Source organism: Loxodonta africana, chromosome 13 (genome assembly GCF_030014295.1).
Source record: "Loxodonta africana isolate mLoxAfr1 chromosome 13, mLoxAfr1.hap2, whole genome shotgun sequence".
Taxonomy (NCBI): domain Eukaryota; kingdom Metazoa; phylum Chordata; class Mammalia; order Proboscidea; family Elephantidae; genus Loxodonta; species Loxodonta africana.
In genome coordinates this window covers 14,104,137-14,123,511 of record NC_087354.1, presented here as the reverse complement: position 1 = coordinate 14,123,511, position 19,375 = coordinate 14,104,137, and the positions used below count along the sequence as shown (strand labels likewise).

The following is a 19,375-nucleotide window of genomic DNA, read 5'->3' as shown; positions in this document are numbered from 1 at the left end:
AGGTGAACAAGCCTTCCCTTGAGCCCTCCCAAGAGAGCTCACTGAGGACTGGGCAGCAGAGAGCCAGAGAGTCCATTACCTTCACCATCATGTGGTTGGACCTGAGTCCACTCATGTGGGGTGGAGGGGCAGAAGCAGACACACAGCCAGCTTGGGGGGACCAGACGTCAAGTGGCTCACACACACCTGTCACAGCCAACAAGGCCCATGGGACAGGCAAGAAGAGCCATCCCTTCAAAGGGACATGGAAAGCAACAGAAAATCTGCAGAGGAAAAGGAAATGTGGATCCAGGCAGGAATGGTCTGGAAATACTTCAGGTCAAGGAGCAGAGCTACTACATTCTTTCTGAACAGTTACACCTGCTGTTGATAATTGGGACCAAGGAAGCCAGAGGACTGTGGGTGCAAGGCATTCTCCTGGAGGCTGGCCTTCCAGCAACTGTTCTGAGCCTCATGAATAAGGACCCATAACCACTGACAGGCACTAAAGTGTATGTCAATAGAAACAATCAGACAAAAATACCAGGACACACATGTCCAGGGTAAGAAATCAGGCTTTTGTTTGTCCTTTCCTCACGACAGGAAGGGTTATTAGTAAGTATGTGTGCAGCCCTCTGTTGACTCTTCAGCTTCACTGTTTTCCTGTTAGATCTTACTTTCACAAGCAGCTATTGTTATTAATGAAAGAGACCGTGCCTGACTGTCCATGCCTGTTCAGTCAGGAACCACACAACACGGTCTTTGTATACCTCTGAACAACACTAAAGGTCAATATGAACAACCTGCACTCTCACAATCCAAATGTGAATAGAAGGCAGTTCTTTACTTTGACGGTTCTTCTTTCCATTTTTAGCACTGGCCTATACTGCTATGATCGCTGGTACAATTTACATGCAGCAAAGCATAGGCTGCATACATACAAACAGGCCCATACAGTGGCCCGGTCACTTCATAACCAAAAATGCATAATATAAAATCATCTGAGATAGGGATCATAACTCACAAACAAGAATATTCTGTACAAGTAATTTACAACAGTGAAAAACTAGAAAATCTAAATGTCCAGAAAGTGAACCATGATAAAATGGTGTGCACACAAGAAAATCACGTTTATGAAAACTATGTAATGATGTAGAAAAAACTAAATATAAATATGTATATAGAATTAGATCTCAATTTTGCAGAGACTTTATATACCAGTTATCTATAGGCCCCAAGGTCCCTGAGTAGCACAGTTTGCACGTATCAACTAATCTAAAGGTTGGTGGTTCGAACTCACCCAGCAGCACCACAGAAGAAAGACCTGGAGATCTTCCTCCATAAAGACTGAAGTTAAGAAAACCCTATGCAGTAGTTCTACTCTATAACACATGGGGTCACCATGAGTTGGAATCAACTCAGTGGCAGTGGGAATAGGCCCCAAAAGATAAAAAATTAAAAACACTAGGAAGAGCTTAACTAAAATGCTAATGGTTTGCTCCCAGCCAAGTAACATATCAAAATCCTGCACTGAGAATCAGTCTTTCAAGTCACCTTTTGTCTATAATGTAGGAGTAATAATACCTACCCCTGCCTCCCTATGGACCTTGAGGAGCTAATATGACAGGTGTCATAAAGGGTGAAATGCCCCATGAGGTAATACAAGCCCAGAATACTAAATAGCAGGTTCCCAATGGCCAGGTACTCTGGAGTTCCTAAAGAGTTGTCACTATCACTATCTCACTTGTTGTTGTCATCACCCCCAGCCCCTAGCCCAGCAATTGATTGGAAATAAATGCTTATTAAATGAATGAGTGGATGGATGGATGGACGGATGGATGGATGGATGGATGGATGGACAGACGGACAGACAAACAGGTGGAATTCCCATTTGCTAGATAACAAAGCTGAAGTCAAGCACAAGGCAAGGGTGAATTTCACCCTAGAATGTTTCTGCCCCTTAGCTCGGTCCCTATGTGGGACAGAAACTGTGCAAAGAGGCTTCTCGTTGCCATCCGAATTTAGAACAGGAGCGTGAGGAAAGACTGCAGAAAACTGGGCAGGAAGGGAGTCAGCCTGGAGCATGATGATCTCAACTCAGCTGCTGTATGCAGGACCTGGCCAGGAAGTCAACACCTGCTCTTCTGGAGCCTTCTGCTGGCAGCATTCCTTCCACAGGAAAGGTCTCACCTTCAGTTGCTTGAACAACATTATCCTGCAGGGATCCTAGGGCATGGCACCTGACCTTCCCTCTAGTAGTCTTGCTCACTTTGCTGTCACACCAGAATCACACCAGGCCAGCTATGGCCCCCAAGACAGTCACCAGTGCTCTGTCCTGTCACTGTGTTCCAGGGGAGAGGCCCCAAGACTTGGTTCAAATTCCCTGTGGCCAGGTGAGTGTCTGCAATTCAGAATGTTCCAGATTTTGTGAGCATATGTGGTGTGTATGCTGTGTGTTACATAGCTCTTTTGGGGAGGGGGACTGGGAAAGAACCCCATAATCAATGGATTAACATTTCTGCAGTACAATGTATAAAGTGGGGTAAGTAGAGACATTAAAAACTAAATCTGTCCTAGAAGAAGTATAGCCAGAATGCTCCTTAGAAGTGAGGATGGCAAGACTTCGTCTAATGTACTTTGGACATGTTATCAGGAGGGATCACGGCCTGGAGAAGGACATCAAGCTTGATAAAGTAGAAAGTCAGCCAAAAAGAGGAAGACCCTCAATAAGATGGGTTGACATAGTGGCTGCAACAATGGGCTCAAACATAGCAATGATTGTGAGGATGGCACAGGACTGGGCAGCATTCTGTTCTGTTCTACATGGGGTCACAATGAGCCAAACTGACTAGACGGCACCTAACAACAGCAAGTGAAGATGCAGAAGAGCCGTATGTCAACTCAGGTCAGGCCTTACCACCAATGAAGTGTTAAAAGTCTCCACTCATGGGGACGGGACCTGTGTCAGGCCTCAAGTCCTGTCCTGGTGTCATGCACACCAAGGATGCTCTTGAGTCAGGCCCAGAAGTTCATTTTGCCAACACGCTGCTGGAAATGGTCCTGACTTAGTAGATTTTCATCTTTGGCTTCACATTATTTTCTTACATTTTATTTTCCCTTTATCCCAATTATCTCACTAAAAAAAAAAAAAAAAATTATATACTTATGTACGATACTCTAAATCCTTTGGGAACATAATGGGGAAGAGGGAAAGGAAAGGAAGAAACAAAGCACATTCTAAATGTTGTACTGTTAGAATATCCAAATTATTATTTATTATAAAAGTTTTAGTACTGTTGAAAATACTGACCAAATATAGAAACTGTCACTGCAATAACTAGTTTTGTTCATGACAAACTAAAAAAAAAAAAAAACTCAACTACGAAGTGCCAAGCATTATATGAAATAGAGTTATATCCTTTCACCATATTTATTTGATCTGTATGCTGAGCAAATAATCTGAGAAGCTGGACTATGTGAAGAAGAATGTGGCATCAGGATTGGAGGAAAACTCATTAACAACCTGCAAAATGCAGATGATACAACCTTGCTTGATGATACAACCTTGCTTGCTGAACGTTATGAGGACTTGAAGCACTTACTGATGAAGATCAGGGACTACTGCCTTCAGTAAGGATTACACCTCAACAGAAAGAAAACAAAAATCCTCACAACTGGACCAATAAGCGACATCATGATAAACGGAGAAAATATTGACATCAAGAATCTCATTTTACTTAGATCCACAATCAACACCCATGGAAGTAGCAGTCAAGAAATCAAACGATGTATTGCATTAGGAAAATGTGCTGCAAAGATTTCTTTCAAGCATTAAAAAACAAACATGGGAAGGCAGAGCCAAGACAGCAGACTAGTCAGATGCACTAAGCCATCCTACTGCAACAAAGACCTGAAAAACCAAGTAAAGCAGATACAGACATAAATCCTAGAACCCTGAACCTTAAATGAAGGGATAAAGCACTAGATTGGAAGTCATTAAGAAACTGATAAAAAACGGTAAAGGAATAAAGAGTCAAGTTTCCTGACCAAACAGCATGACTCAGTGTTGCCATCTTGGAATAAAGCCAACAACCTACACTCAGAAAGGCACCTCCACAGAATTCCCAGTAGAAGACAGAGGTACACTGTGGATACATCCAGGGCTAAGTAAGACCACATTTGCTGGCTGCAACTCAAGAAGCCCAGACTCTCTCACCTAGTAACCACAAAAGCATGCTCCTACAACCTCCACCTCTCTGGTGAACAGGAGATATAATTGCCCCATCATGGCACCACAACAGCGGGGAACCAGAGTATCAACCACACCCTATAGCCCCCCTCCATCTAGCTCCCCTGCCCTGCTTTCACCCCACCCTCCTTCCTCTCTCCTCCACACGACAACCCATAGTCCAGAAAGAACATGACCAGGACCCCAGGCTCTTCCCCATTGGCTCAGGAACCCCCCACAGACCACAGAAACCCCACTCCAGCCTGGCCTGATTCACACTTCAGATACACAATCCATCTTCGCCCCTTCCCTTCTTACTGGATCTGCCCTGCTGCACCAGAGCTGACCAACTGTCCCTGCACACCACAAGAATGTGGTGAGAACTATCGCACCCACAGATGAGCAAGCAACAAAGTACACCTGGTCCACTCACCCAGATATAACAAAACAAAAAAGCAGGACTAAATAAACATATAATCAATAAATAAGCAAATACCTGAATGTCTTGGGGGCAGCATACAATATCAGAACATATTAAAAAAAAAAAAAAAAAAAAAAACAGGACAAGATGGCTCCAGTAAGCAACCAGAATAAAGCACCAGTTGACCTTCCAGTAGAAGAAAAGGCATTCAAACTACCTGATATGCAATACAAAAGTCTAATATTCAGGGATTTCTAAGAGATTAGGAAAGAGATCAAGGAAAATGCAGACAAAATCAAGGAAACACAGACAAAACCTACCAAAACACAGCCAAAATCAAGAAAAACACAAAGCAATGCAAGAATTCTGAAAAATAATGTAAGAACAAAATGTCAAAATAAACAATTTGAAATCATACAAAAACAGCAATCAAAAATCTAAAAGATAAACAACAAAACTTCAGAAATGGACCACACAATAGAAGGTGTTAAGAGCAAATCTGAAATAACAGAAGACAGAATCAGCAAAATTGAAGATAAATCCGCAGATGCCACTTTGAGGAAAAACTGGAGAAAATAATGAAGAGTGAAGAAAACCTAAGAAATATGAGGGATACAATCAAGAGCAAAATTTACATGCGGTTGGAGTTCTAGAACAGGGAGGAGAAAATGGAAAACACAGAGAGGATCATTGAAGAGTTGCTGATAAAGCATTTCCCTAATATCACAAAAGACAGAAAGCTGACTATCCAAGAAGCTCAACAAACCCCATATAGGACAGACCCCCAAATAATGTCATTAAGACATATCATAACCACACTAGCAAAAACCAAAGACAAAGAAAGAATCAGGAAAGCAGCCTGAGAAAAACAAGTCACATACAAAGGGGAAACAATAAGACTAAGCTCTGATTACTCAGCAGGAAACACGCAGGGAAGAAGGCAATGGAAAGATATATATAAAACCTTGAAAGAAAAAAAATTGCCAACCAAGAATAATATATCCTGCAAAACTCTCTCTCAAACATGACAGCGAAATTAGGGCACTTTCAAATAAACAAAAATTAAGGGAATTTGTAAAATCAAACCAAACGTACAAGAATTACTAAAGGAGTCCTTTGGTTAGAGAACCAACATCAGATAAAAGCTTGAATCTAGGACACAGGTCAGTATCAGCCAAATACCGACCTAGGTAATGAATTCTCACGGATAAAACAAAACTAAAAGATATAAAACAGGGCTAAAGATGTCAATCTTTAAATGATGACAATGTCAGAACAATAAAAGGTGGAATATACAGTATAGATATAGAACTTTCAAATGCAGGGGAAGTCAAGGTGATATCAAGTAATGAAACACTAGTTGAAACTTAAGAAGATAAGGGTAAATTTCAAGGTAACCACAAAGAAAGTTAACAAACCTACTCATCAAAATAAAGAAGATAAACGAAGTCTCAGTAACCACAAAATCTACAATAACAAAAGAAACAAAAGGAAATTTCACATACAAAAGGAACTCAGCACAGGAGAGTAAGAGGAGCAAAGAAAACATAAGTACTACAAAAAAAAAAAGCACTAAAAAAGGACAGCAATAAACTCATATTGAATGGAAATGATTTAAATGTATCCATAAAGAGAGAAAGAGAATGGATTAAAAAACCATGAACCATCAATATGCTGTCTAATAAGGGACACACCTTACATACAAAGACATATTAAAAATAAAAGGAAGACAAAAAAATAAATCAAGCAAACAGCAATCAAAAAAGAACAGAAATGGCAATACCAATCTCAGATAAAATAGATTTTAAGGCAAAATCTACCATAAAAGACAAGGAAAGACATTATATAATGATCAAAGGGACAATCCACTATGATGACATAACCATAATAAATATCTATGCACCTAATGACAGGGGTTCAAAATACATGCAACAAATCCTAGCAGCATTGAAAAGAGAAACTGACAGCTCCACAATAATAGTACGAGGCTTCGACACACCATTCTCTGTAAAGGACACAACAGCTAGAAAGAAACTCAGCAAACATACAGAAGATCTTAAGGCTACAATCAACCATCTTGACCTCAGAGACATATACAGAACACTCCATCAAACAGCAGCAAAGCATATATTCTTTTCCCGCACACACGGAATGTTCTCCAGAATAGAACACATCTTAAGCCACAAAGCAACCCTCAACAAAAATCCAAAACACTGAGATAATACAAACCAACCTTTCTGATCACAAGCCATCAAAATAGGAATTAATATCAGGAAGAGCAAGGAAAAAAAATCAAATACATGAAACTGAATAATGCCTTGCTTAAAAATCACCGGGTAATAGAAGAAATTTAAAAATTCCCAGAATCAAATAAAAATGAAAACACATCACACCAAAACCTTTGGAACACAGCAAACTCAGTACTCAGAGGTCAATTTATAGAAATAGATGCACACATTTTAAAAAGGGACAAAATCAAAATGTTAGCTATACAACAAAGAAGAAAGGAAATGGAGGACATTACAACAGACCCAGTTGAAATAAAAAGGATCATAACAGTGTACTGCGAGAAACTATACTCCAACAAATATGAAAACCTAGAGGAAATGAACAAATTCCTGAAAACACATTACCTACCTAAACTAACACAAACTGAAGTTAAAAATCTGAACAGTCCCGTAACTAGAGAAGAGATTGAAAAGGAATTAAAAAAAAAAAAAAAACACTCCCAACAAAAAATAAAACCTTGCCCAGATAGCTTCACTGGAGAATTCTACCAAACATTCGGAGAAGAACATGCACCAGTACTACTCAAAACTATTTCAGAACATAGAAAAGGAGAGGATACTTCTGAATTCATTCAGCATAATCCTGATACCAAAACCAGGCAAAGACACTACAAAAAAAAAAAAATTACAGACCAATATCCCTCATGAATATAGATGCAAAAATTCTCGACAAAATTCTAGCCAATAGAATTCAGCATCAGAGCAAAAAAAAAAAATACACCCCGACCAATTGGGATTCATACCAGGTATAGAAGGATGTTTCAATGTTAGAAAATCAATCAACGTAATCCACCCCATAAATAAAATGAAAGAATCACATGATCATCTCAAATGACACAGAAGGCATTTGATAAAGTTCAACGCTCATTCCTGATAAAAAACTCTCAATAAAATAGGTATAGAAGGGAAATATCTCAACATAATAAAGGGCCCAGAGGGCACTGCAGTTAAAAGCTAGGCTGCTAACCAAAAGGTCGGCAGTTCGAATCCACCAGGTGCTCCTTGGAAACCCTATGGGGCAGTTCTACTCTGTCCTATAGGATCGCTAGGAGTCAGAATCGACTCGACAGTAAGTTTGGTTTGGTTTTTGGTTTATACAAAACCAACAGCCAACATCACTGTTTTAAAGGAGAGAGGCTGAAAACATTCCCTTTGAGAACAGGAACAAGACTGGGATGCCCTTTATCTCCATTCCTATTTCACATTGTGTGGGAAGTCCTAGCTAGAGAAATAAGGCCTGAAAAAGAAATAAAGGGCATCCAAATTGGTAAGGAAGAAGTAAAACAATCCCTGTTTGCAGATGATATGATACTATACATAGAAAACCCAAAAGACTCCACAAGAAAACTACTGAAAGTAATGGACTCAGCAGAGTAGCACAATACAAGATAAACACACAAAAATCAGCTGGATTCCTACACACCAATAAAGAGAACTACTAATGGAAATCAGCAAAACAATACCACTTAGCACCCCCAAAAATAAAATACTTAGGAATAAAGCTAACCAGGGATGTACAAGACCTATACAAAGAAATCTATAAAACACTACCGCAAGAAACCAAAAGAGAACTACAAAAATGGAAAAACAGACCATGCTCATGGATAGGTAGACTCAACATGGTGAAAATGTCAATTCTACCCAAAGCGATCTACAAATACAATGCAATCCCAATCCAAATACCAACAGCATTCTGTAACGATATGGAAAAACTAATCATTAACTTTATATGGAAGAGAAAGAGACCCTAGATACGTAAAGCTCTATCAAAGAAGAAGAATAAGTAGGAGGACTCACACTACCTGACCTCAGAACCTGTTATTCTGCTACAGTAGTCAAAACAGCCTGGTACTGGTACAACAACAGACACACTGAGCAATGGAACAGAATCAAGAACCCAGATGTAAATCCATCCACCGACAGTCACCTGATCTTCAACAAAGGCCCAAAGTCCATTAAATGACAAAAAGACAGTATTTTTAACAAATGATGCTGGTAAAACTAGATGCCCTTTTTTTTTTTGAAGAATTATACAGGAGCCATACCTCACATCACAGACAAAAACTACTTCGAAATGGATCAAAGACCTAAAAATAAAACCAAAAACCATAACTACCACAGAAGAAAAAATAGGTTAACTCTGGAGGCCCAAATACACAGTATAAGTAGGACACAAACCATAACTAAAAATACACAAACACCAGAAGATAAGCTAGACAACCGGAATCGTCTAAAAAATAAACACTTGTGCTCATCAAAAGACTTCACCAAAAGAGTAAAAAGAGAACCTACAGACTGGGAAAAATGTTTTGGCTATGAAAAATCCAACAACGGTCTCATTTCTAAAATCCATAGGAAAATCCAACACCTCTATGTCAAAAAGGAAAATAATCCAATTAAAACATGGTCAAAGGATATGTACAGACACTTCACTAAAGAAGACATTCAGACGGCCGACAGACACATGAAGAAATGCTCGTGATCACTAACCTTTAGAGAACGCAAATCAAAACTACAATATTATACCATCTCACTCTGACATTACTGGCAGGAATCAAAAAACAGAAGATAATAAATGTTGGAGAGGCTGCAAGGAGATTAGAGCTCTAATGAGCTGCTGGTGGGAATGTAAAATTGCACAACCATTTTGGAAAATGATACTGTGCTTAATTTAAAAGCTAGAAATAGAAATACCATATAATCCAGCAATCCCAATCCTAGGAATATATCCTAGAGAAATAAGAGCCATCACAGGGATAAATATATGCACGCCCATGTTCATTGCACCATTACTCACAACAGCAAAAAGATAGAAACAACCTAAAAGCCCATCAACAGATCAATGGATAAACTATGGTACACACACACAATGGAATACTACGCAAACATAAAGAGCAATGATGAATCTGTGAACAGCTCACAATATGGATGAATCTGGAGGGCATTATGCTGAGTGAAATAAGTCAATCACAAAAGAATAAATACTGTATGAGACCACTAAATTGTCTCATGAAAGGTTTCTGCACAGAAAGAAACAATCATTGATGGATATGAGGGAGGGGATGGGTGAAGAGGGAAAAACACTAACTAGACAATTGTTATGGATCAAACTGTGTCCCCCAAAATGTGTGTCAACAACTTAGCTAGTCCGTGATTCCCAGTATTGTGCAATTGTCTACCATTTTGTCATCTGATATTTGTTTGTTGAGACCATCCACTTGTAGTATTTCTGTTATAACAGTACTAGATAACTAAGACAACAATAGATAAGTGGTAACTGGTGAAGGGTAAGACAGTACACAATACTCGGGAAGTCAGCACATCTTGACCAAGGCAAGGCCATGGAAGCTTCACAGATACATCCAAACTCCCTGAGGGTTCGAATCACTGGGCTGAGGGCTGATGGTCTCAGGGAATATCTAGCTCAATTGGCATAACATAGTTTATAAAGAAAATGTTCTATATCGTACTTTGGTGAGTACCATCTGGGGTCTTAAAAGCTTGTGAGCTGCCATCTAAGATACTTCACTGGTCCCGCCCCATCTGGAGTAAAGGAGAATGAAGAAAACCAAAGACACAAGGAAAAGGTCAGTCCAAAGGACTAATGGACCACAACCACCACAGCCTCCACTAGATTGAGTCCAGCACAACTAGATGGAGCCTGGCCACCACCACCAACTGCTCTGATAGGGATCACAATAGAGGGTCCCAGACAGAGCTGGAGAAAAATGTAGAACAAAATTCTAACTCACAAAAAAAAAAAGAGCAGAATTACTAGTCTGACAGAGACTGGAGAAGCTCTGAGAGTATGGCCCCCAGACACACTTTTAACTCAGTACTGAAGTCACTTCTGAGGTTCACCCTCCAGCCAAAGCTTAGACAGGCCCACAAAACAAAACAAGCTAAATGGGCACACCAGCCCAAGGGCAAGGACAAGAACGCAGAAGGGGGCAGGCAAGTCGGTAACAGTTAACCCAAGGTCAAGAAGGGGAGAGTGTTGACATGTCATGGGTTTGGCAACCAATGTCATAAAACAGTATGTGTATTAGTTGTTTATGAGAAACTAATTTGCTCTGTAAACCTTCGTCTAAAGCATACACACACACACACACAAAAAGAAAAAAAAAAAGAAAGAAAAACATTTGCCATGGAGTTGATTGCAACTCATGGCAACCTCATGGGTGTCAGAGTAGAACTGTGCTACAAAGGGCTTTCAATAGCTTATTTTTCAGAAGTAGATTGCTAGGCCTTTCTTTCAAAGTATCTCTGGGTAGACGCAATCCGCCAATCATTCGGTTAGAAGCTGAGCACATTAACTGTACAATTTGTAGGCAGGTGCTTCTACCGTTTATAAGTATAAAGCCAGTGGAAATTCTACAGGACATCGCCCCAAAACTCTTTAAGTTGTCAAACACTAGGAAACATGAAGAACCATATAGATTTCCACTGAAACTACATTCTATAACTCTGTAACCAAGAGCATCCAACCCATGACTGTGAATTGACTGTTTTTACTTCTCTTAACTTCTGGCCATGAAACTAGTATAGAAGCTAGGAAATAGTAGACAATAGCACAGGCTTTGAGCCAGCCAGATCCGCGTAGGATGCGCGAATCTGCCATTTGCCAGCTACGCAACACTGTGAAAGTGGCTTGGCCTCTCAGAACCTCAGTTTCCTAATCTGTGGAAATAAAAATTGTAAGTGGCAATAAAAAAACGAATGTTTCTAATAATATATATATTTATATATACAAAGTTAAAAAGAGAAATTAAAAACCAAAGGAAACACAATTATACCAACAATAAGGGTCACGTGGTAGTTGTGATGATAACAATCATAATGAATGGTGACCCAACACACATGGGGCACTTAGTACACACAGCCACAGGTTGCTGAGCCCTCCACGTGCTCAAATGACAGAGCCTCACAGCAGCCCTAGGGGTCATAGACTATTACTATCCCATCTTACTGATGAACAAGCTGAGGTACAAAGAGATTTGTTAGAGACCTTGCCTAGGGCCACTAACCTAGTTGACTGGATTCCAGCCCAAACACTACCCATTCTGCCTTCAAATTTCATTTGGAGTTTCCTAAAAGGCAGAAGAATAAAAGCTAAACATGCCAGACTGTTTTATAGCTCTCTTCCAACAAGAGAAACTACACCATTCCTCAGGGAAAGATAGTACTTTCCTCACACCAAATTCTAAAATAAAAATATCAAGTAGCAAAATACTTAGGAATAAATCTTACCAAAGATATAAAAGACCTATACAAAGAAAACTAAAAAGTACTACTACAAGAAACTAAAAAGGACCTACTGAAGTGGAAAAACATACCTTGCTCATGGATAGGAAGACTTAACATAGTAAAAATGTCTATTCTACCAAAAGCCATCTATACATACAATGCACTTCCAATCCAAGTTCCAATGTCATTTTTTAATGTGATGGAGAAACAAATCACCAACTTCATATGGAAGGGAAAGAAGCCTCAGATAAGTAAAGCATTACTGAAAAAGAGGAAGAAAGTGGGAGGCCTCACTCTACCTGATTTCAGAACCTATTATACAGCCACAGTAGTCAAAACAGCTTGGTACTGGTACAACAACAGGCACATAGACCAATGGAACAGAATTGAGAACCCAGATATAAATCCATCCACATATGAGCAGCTGATATTTGACAAAGGCCCAGTGTCAGTTAATTGGGGAAAAGATAGTCTTTTTAACAAATGGTGCTGGCATAACTGGATATCCATTTGCAAAAAAATGAAACAGGACCCATACCTCACACCATGCACAAAAACTAACTCCAAATGGATCAAAGACCTAAACACAAAGACTAAAACGATAAAGATCATGGAAGAAAAAATAGGGACAACCTTAGGAGCCCTAATACAAGGCATAAACAAAATACAAAACATTACCAAAAATGACGAAGAGAAACCGGATAACTGGGAGCTCCTAAAAATCAAACACCTATGCTCATCTAAAGACTTCACCAAAGGAGTAAAAAGACCACCTACAGACTGGGAAAGAATTTTCAGCTATGACATCTCAGACCAGCGCCTGATCTCTAAAATCTATATGATTCTGTCAAAACTCAACCACAAAAAGACAAACAACCCAATCAAGAAGTGGGCAAAGGAGATGAACACAACACTTCACTAAAGAAGATATTCAGGCAGCTAACAGATACATGAGAAAATGCTCTCGATCATTAGCCATTAAGAGAAAGGCAAATTAAAACTATGATGAGATTCCATCTCACTCCAACAAGGCTGGCATTAATCCAAAAAACACAAAATAATAAATGTTGGAGAGGCTGCGGAGAAATTGGAACTCTTATACACTGCTGGTGGGAATGTAAAATGGTACAACCACTTTGGAAACCTATCTGGCGTTATCTTAAACAGTTAGAAATAGAACTACCATACAACCCAGAAATCCCACTCCTCGGAATATACCCTAGAGAAACAAGAGCCTTCACACAAACAGATATATGCACACCCATGTTTACTGCAGCTCTGTTTACAATAACAAAAAGCTGGAAGCAACCGAGGTGTCCATCAACGGACGAATGGATATATAAATTGTGGTATATTCACACAATGGAATACTACGCATGGATAATGAACAGCGACGAATCTGTGAAACATTTCATAACATGGAGGAACCTGGAAGACATTATGCTGAGTGAAATTAGTCAGAGGCAAAAGGACAAATATTGTATAAGACCACTATTATAAGATCTTGAGAAATAGTATAAACTGAGAAGAACACACACTTTTGTGGTTACAAGGGGGGGAGAGAGGGAGGGTGGGAGAGGGTTTTTTTACTGATTAGTTAGTAGATAAGATCTGCTTTAGGTGAAGGGAAGGACAATACTCAATACATGGAAGGTCAGCTCAACTGGTCTGGACCAAAAGCAAAGAAGTTTCCGGGATAAACTGAATGCCTTGAAGGTCAGCGGAGGAAGGGCGGGTGTTTGGGGACTATGGTTTAAGGGGACTTCTAAGTCAATTGGCAAAATAATTCTATTATGAAAACATTCTGCATCCCACTTTGAAATGTGGCGTCTGGGGTCTTAAATGCTAACAAGCGGCCATCTACGAAGCATTGATTGGTCTCAACCCACCTGGATCAAAGGAGAATGAAGAACACCAAGGTCACACGATAACTATGAGCCCAAGAGACAGAAAGGGCCACGTAAACCAGAGACTTACATCATCCTGAGACCAGAAGAACTAGTTAGTGCCCGGCCACAACCGATGACTGCCCTGACAGGGAGCACAACAGAGAACCCCTGAGGGAGCAGGAGATCAGTGGGATGCAGACCCCAAATTCTCATAAAAAGACCATACTTAATGGTCTGACTGAGACTAGAGGAATCCCGGCGGTCATGGTCCCCAAACCTTCTGTTGGCCCAGAACAGGAACCATTCCCAAAGACAACTCATCAGACATGGAAGGGACTGGACAGTGGGTAGAAGAGAGATGCTGATGAAGAGTGAGCTATTTTTATCAGGTGGATACTTGAGACTGTGTTGGCATCTCCCGTCTGGAGGGGGGATGGGAGGATAGAGAGAGTTGGAAGCTGGCAAAACTGTCACGAAAGGAGAGACTGGAAGGGCTGACTCATTAGGGGGAGAGCAAGTGGGAGTATGGATTAGGTGTATATCAACTTATATGTGACAGTCTGACTTGATTTGTAAACGTTTACTTGAAGCTCAGTAAAAGTTAAAAAAAAAAATCACGTAACAGTTTATGCACAGAACACAAACAACGTCTTACAGCAAATGCAATTCTGAATTCTGTTTAGCTCCATCTTATAGGAACCTTCACTAACACTTAAGGGCCTAAATTTAAAATAAAGGTAATTCCGGAAAAATTTCAATCTTTGTGTACCAAGTTGGCAGCTCCCAGGTGGTTTCTCCATCCAGCTCTGGAGTGAAAATGACTGGACCAAAGAATTCAGGTCAAAACCAGCTAAAGTTCCTCGCCTGTCAGAACATGTCCATGGGCTTCCAGTGTGAGCTTAGGCACATTTCCTCATCTTCAAAACAGTGATAATTATTCTAGCCTGTTAGGGTAGACGCAGGAATTACTAAGAGGATACGTGCTCAGCATTTAATAACACAGGGCCAGACATACAACAACATACCAAAATCATACTGTCAGTCTTATTTTTATCAGTGTGGTTGTTGTTGCTACTAGTGGCCGTTGAGTCAGGTCTGACTCATGGCGATCCCAAGTACAGCAGAGGAAACGTTGTCTGGTCCTATGCCATCTTCATGTTTGAGCCCACTGTTGCAGACATTCTGTATTCTAAGTGCCTTCCCACCTAGGGGGCTCATCTTCCAGCTATATATTGGACAATTTTATATTCTGTCCATAGAGTTCTCACTGGCTAATTTTCAAAAGCAGATCACCACGCCTTTCTCCCTTGTCTGTCTTAGTCTGGAAACTCTGCTGAAACCTATCCACCATAAGTGACCATGAGGGGATGGTATTTGAAATATTGGTGGCATAGCCTCCAGCATCACAGTAACATGCAAGCCACCACAGTACTACAAACTGACAGATAGGTTGTTGCTGTTGTTATGTGCCATGGAATCAATTCAGACTCACAGTGACCCCATGTGACAGAGAACTGCCTCATAGGGTTTTCCAGTCTGTGATCTTTACAGGAGCAGATCTCCAAGTCTTTCTCCTGTGGAGCTGCTGGGCGGGTTTGAACTGCCAACCTTTAGGTTAGCAGCTGAGCACTTAACCATTGAGCTATTAGGCTCCTTGACAGACAGATGGTGGATTGTTATCATTCCATTATTATTATTGCTGTTTACTATTACGGTCTAAACACCAATTTTAAAACTCTGCCTGTCCCTGGAACAAAAGGCCTAACTTGGATGTTTTTATGCATTCCACAGGGTTTGAGTTATCATTAGCCATCTGCCCAGAATCTCCAGTCCAGACATCCATCAGCCAACTTCTGCCCCGGAAATGTCCTACTGGGCAGGAGGCATGGAAGAATTTCTCTCTGAAGGACACCCTCAAGCACCCAACAATAAATTGAAAATAACATAAAAATAACCATTTCCAGAGGGGTGGGGCAGCCTGTAACTCCTGGTTAGCATCCCAGTGCAACCTCCCGACTCCCCAGAGGGGAAAACATTTTAATCATCAGAAACATGTTAGGACAGAAGACAAGACTACACGTGAGATCAGCTACTTAAACCGTGAAGCCTTAGTGACGTTCCACATAAGACAGAAGAACAAAAATCAAATGTTGTTCACTGGGATGGAAAACAGACGTGAAGATAGATTTTGGGCCCATCTCCTTGGAGGAGGGACCAACTGCCACCACAGGTGTTGTCTGTGTCCCAACCCCACTGCCACCACCACCAAACCTTTTCATTGCATCTGAGTCATCACTGCCACAGGTGTGAAAGTCAGTAAAATGTGCCATTTGTCCTGCATGTCCAATGATCCCATTGTCTTATATCAGTGTCACCTTTTCTGAAATAAGAAGCCACGAGGTATAATGAAAATACCTTCAGGTTGGGAGTCAGAGCCCTGGCTATTCACCAGGGTCTCATTTTGGTGCCCCTGAAGATGCCACTTAACAAAAGGCTGGGGTTGGGAGCCTGCAAACCGTATTTCCCATATTTCCTTGCAAGTTGGCTTCTATTGTTCCCAGCCAATAGGGGGCACTATAGAGCCCTGGTGGCACAGTGGTTAAGAGCTACAGCAAACTACGGCTGCTAACCAAAATGTCGGCAGTTCAAATCTACCAGCTGCTCCTTGGAAACCCTATGGCGCAGTTCTACTCTCTCCTATAGGGTCATTATGAGTCGACACCAACTTGACGACAACGGGTTTGGTTTATAGGTACCCTGGAAAGCAAGAGAGGAGAAGGACGCTGTTTTTAGTTCAGGTAGCACCGCACCAGCAGCACTGGACAACAGCGGCTCCAGCCTCCAGTTCTTTGGGTACTCCCAGTCTCAGTCCCCCAACACCCCCCAGCAGAGATACAGTTGTTGGACACCGGCTTGGCTACATCCCTCAGAGGTGTAAGCCTCAGCCACACAAACCCCTTCTCTAAGCTCTTTGATGTTGGATAGTCACTTCTTTCCTTTTATTTCCCCAGCCCTACAGTGATAGCTGGAAACCCCGGTGTCATAGGGTTAAGAGCGACAGCTGCTAACCAAGAGGTCCACAGTTCAAATCTACCAGATGCTCCTTGGAAACTGTATGGGACAGTTCTACTCTGTCCTATAGGGTTGCTATGAGTCAGAATCAACTCGACAGCAATAGGTTTTTTGTGTTTTTTTTTTAGGGTAATAGCTGCTTCCTGCAATTATTAGGCCTGGGTTACCTCAGCTCCCCCTCTTGCTCCTTCAGACTTTATCTATGTAGCCAGTTTCCTGTGCTGAATCCCTCTGTTGGAAATACCTAGCATGGTTTCAGTTTTCCTCACTAGACACTAACTGAAAGGGACCAAAACGAGAGGGTTGGTCCTTAAACAACTCTCTAAATTTGAATTTTCTAGATGTGAATTTTTGTATGAATTGTCTACATGAAAATTAAAGCTTCAAGGATTCCATCCAGCCTATGGAGACACTGGGACATTGATATGCACTCCCACAGTGCAGAGCGCTGTCATAGGCAGGATTGCTGATGACACTCCAAGACACCATTGAACGAAGGCCAATAAATAGGCTGGCCCGGGATGGAAATGCTAGTATGAAAATGTGGCACAGATTTCTTGACAAACTATCACTGTCACATCCGAGAAACTGGAAACAGTGTCTCCCAACGTGGAGAAAGTAGCAGAAGAAGAAATCTGAACCAACAAGTGAACCAGCGACTTCTTTTCAGCTGTAGTTTTAAAACTTGCACACACATATGCTTACAAACACTTCATTTTCTAAAACTGTCAAGACTAAAATAATTATTTTCTGCTCACTTTTTTTTTTTTTCCCCCCTTGAGCCAAAGCAAAGAGCCTGTTTATAAAAAAAGCATCTTTTTTTTGGACTGGAAATGATGGTTCCATGTGTTCAGAAGAGCTCCAAGCCGGGTGAACTTTCCGGCAGCTGCTTAAATCCAACATCCTTGAAAAATAATGGCCTTTTTTTATTTTTCTTTTTTTCATAAAGGAAAAAAATAAGTTCTACTCTCCAAGTATGAATTCTTTACATAACTTCCCCCAAGGCCAAGTCATTTTTATAAAAGGCATCTTTTTCATGTACATTCCTTACAGAGAAAGGTGGAAAATAAGGGTTTTTTTTTGTGGTTAAGGCTTTGATTTGAGGAACTGATCAAGCTTGGAGTCCTGAATCAGTCCCTACACTCAGCTGGAGGTGGGACTGTGCCCCTGGCCTGGCCTGCAGCAGGGGGAGGAAAGAGGGGCTGGCCCCCTGGACCTCTCCACTCAAGGTCAGACCCACGTAGGCAACAAGGAGCAGGCACCACTGCCTGTGGATGAGGTGAAAAGATATTCATTCCATCAAATATACTTGCTGAGAACCAAGGGACTGTGCAAACAATCCCTTGGTGGTGCTAACAGTTAACGGGACTGGCTGCTAATGAAAAGGTTGGAAGTTCAAGTCTACCCAGAGGTGCCTCGAAAGGAAGGCCTGGTGACCTACTTCTGAAAAAAATCAACCACTGAAAACTCCTGCAGCACAATTCTACTTGACACACCTGGGGTCGCCATGAGTTGGAGTCAACTTGATAGCAACTGGTACTGTCACTGTAAGTTAGATATGAATAAATGAAAAAGTATAAATGAGCTAAATGCTAGAAAGAAAAAATATGCAGTGTTATGAGAATATAAAGGAAGAGATCTCAGTTTAGATTGGGGGGTTGAAGAAAGTCCTGAGGAAGAGTTACCTGGGGTGAGAGCTGAAAGATCAGCAAGAGTTAACTGGTGTAGTGGGAGAAAGGCACTGGGAACAGTTCAGGCAGCGGGACAGGCCCCGTGACAGAGGGAAGCGTGGAAGCCAAGCGCAGGAAAGAGTGAGGCCCACATGTAGGTAGGGACAAACACTCAGGCATGTGTGGAATGTGCAAAGGGCTTTCTTCTTTATTTCAGGAGCAGTGGGGAGCGACTTAGGGCTTGTGTTTTGAATCCATCACTCTAGCTGCTGTTAGGTAGGACAGATGATTCCAGGGGCAAGAGTGGAGCAACAATACCGGTTGGAAGCCTACTGCAGTAGCCCAGGTAAGAGGGAATAATACCTGGACAAAGGAGGCGGCTGTGCAGATGCAAAGAAGTACATTCAACAGGTCTTTAGAAGGTGAAACTAACAACACTGGGAATATATGGATGCGTAAAGAAGAAGGAAACCCTGGTGGCACAGTGGTTAAGAGCTACGGCTGCTAACCAAAAGGTCGGCAGTTCGAATCCACCAGGAGCTCCTTGGAAACCTTACAGGGGAGTTCTACTCTGTCCTATA

The 19,375-nt window shown here is 41.2% G+C and overlaps 1 protein-coding gene across 1 annotated transcript in view; it reads right to left on the bottom strand.

Annotated features, from left to right (window-relative positions):
- Window positions 1–19,375, bottom strand: part of ADAMTS17 (ADAM metallopeptidase with thrombospondin type 1 motif 17) — a 389,915-nt gene that overhangs the window by 304,068 nt on the left and 66,472 nt on the right. The window lies entirely within an intron of this gene.